This window comes from Octopus bimaculoides, chromosome 26, assembly GCF_001194135.2.
Source record: "Octopus bimaculoides isolate UCB-OBI-ISO-001 chromosome 26, ASM119413v2, whole genome shotgun sequence".
In the NCBI taxonomy this organism is placed as follows: domain Eukaryota; kingdom Metazoa; phylum Mollusca; class Cephalopoda; order Octopoda; family Octopodidae; genus Octopus; species Octopus bimaculoides.
The window spans coordinates 7,562,363-7,564,374 of record NC_069006.1 but is presented as its reverse complement, the minus strand read 5'-3'; the positions used below and the strand labels follow the sequence as shown (position 1 = coordinate 7,564,374).

Genomic DNA, 2,012 nt, shown 5'->3' with positions numbered 1-2,012 from the left:
AGGCATATACATTCACATTTACATACCTATATACGCGTAAATGCATACATACACACATAAATATATACATACGTATACATATACATACATATAGACAGACATACATACATGGAGCCTTGTATCTTTGTTGGAAACCGGCTCCCTGGAAGATTTATAATAATTAAAAAATAGGAAAGGCATACATAGTGTGTGTGTGTGTGTGTGTGTGTGTGTGTGTGTGTGTGTGTGTGTGTGTACCCTAAAACTGGTTCACCAGTCAGCATCATTAGATGGCCAATTTAATGGAATAGGAGCTTCATTTGCATATTCCAAACGTTTCCCATAAACAAATTAAAAAGATATATATATAATATAATAATTATTGTTATTATTATTATTGACTACATATACTTAATGTACATGCTTTGTGTATTTGCCGGTGATTGCATTAGCTCGGCGGAGTATATATACTCTCAAACCGCTGGGTGTAAAACACCGCAAACAAGGACAGGCAAGATAACTCATGCTCAATCCCATTATGGGAGTGATAGACACCGGATGTTTTGCCAGGTCCAGATATACACACAGTCATATGCTTAACGGTAAAAAAAAATGTGATGTTGTATGAATGAAAAAATAGTAATCAGTTTCGTTTCTTCATCTGTTTTGCTAAGACTCAAATTGAGGCAGAAACCTGCTACCCATACATTCTTTCATACATACGTGTTTAGTCGCTTCGTATGCTTCTGTTTTCTTTTTTTTTTTTAATGGTTTAACGGAAGTGTGCGGCGTTTTGAAATCGACTTCGTAACTATGAAACCAGTTACTGTCCTCCCCACCAGCCCCAGGACGACTATCAACTTTTACCCCATACTGGACTCGACAAACTTTTGACTGACCATTGTTGTAAAAACACATTCAAAACTCCTGAATTGGCCGAAATGTATCGACGCTTTCACTTGTGCTTACTTCTCCATGCGGCCGCATTCTGTCGGAACAGGTTGAACTGGTTCCGACCAACCAGTCTCCTACGTCCCTCACCAATGTTGACCGCATCCAACGGTCAGCCGCAGTCGAGCTTGTAATGGATAGCGCGGTTGCCGTAGCCGTGGTCGTCATTCGTTATTGAGGTGCATGTTTAAGAGAAGTGAAACCGTTCGCTCCCACTGAGCTAGTGTTCCGACTGAACGTTCATGTTCGGAATTTCAGTGAGAATACAAGTTCACATGTGGTCCCCGCTCACATGCATACTCACTTTGGGATTATGTGATCTTACCATCAAATGTCGACTGTCACAGAGGAATCGTTGACTAAAACTCCGTCGATTATCGGGGCAAATGCAGCCTCGGTTTGAAGTAGACAAGGTTGAAAGGCATGAGGACAGATACATTCCTCTTTGGTAGAGCTCTCATTGACTTCTTCAAGTTTCACTCGAAAAGGAAATTGAGAGTGGAGAGTGAAGTGCTGTCCTCGAGTGAGTTTACTGAAAGGTGGGTGAAAGTTGCGAAAATGGCAAGAATGGATGGTGCCTCTCTAAGTGTAAACCTGTGAGTCGAAGATGCCAAGAATCCTCCCAAATGTTCTAGCTGTCTTAATAATATAGTTTTCTGGGGCTCTACTGAACCAGGTTTTATGCCTATTTCCTCTATCCATCTGTATAAATCTTTAGGGATAGTTCCTAATGTCCTTATAACTACACAGATGCATCTTACCTGCATCCGCACTTTTCCTGGTCTCTGTAATTCAATGGCTAGTTCCTGGTACTTTGCTATTTTCTCTATAGCTTTCATGTTGACTTTCTCCTCCTCCTCCTCCTCCTCCTCATCATCATCATCATCATGGGCCTAGTGGTTAGGGTGTTGCACTCACGATCTAGCGATCGTGATTTCAATTCCTAGACCGGGTGATGCGCTGTGTTCTTGAGCAAAAGACTTCTTATATTACCGTGTTCCTGTTCATACAACGTCGATTTGGCGGGGCGAATGAACTAATATGCGGCACGAACATCTGATCACTATAAACGAATCATTTGT

General features: G+C 41.4%; 1 protein-coding gene across 1 annotated transcript in view; it reads left to right on the top strand.

Annotated features, from left to right (window-relative positions):
- Window positions 1–2,012, top strand: part of LOC106878628 (uncharacterized) — a 31,779-nt gene that overhangs the window by 12,615 nt on the left and 17,152 nt on the right. The window lies entirely within an intron of this gene.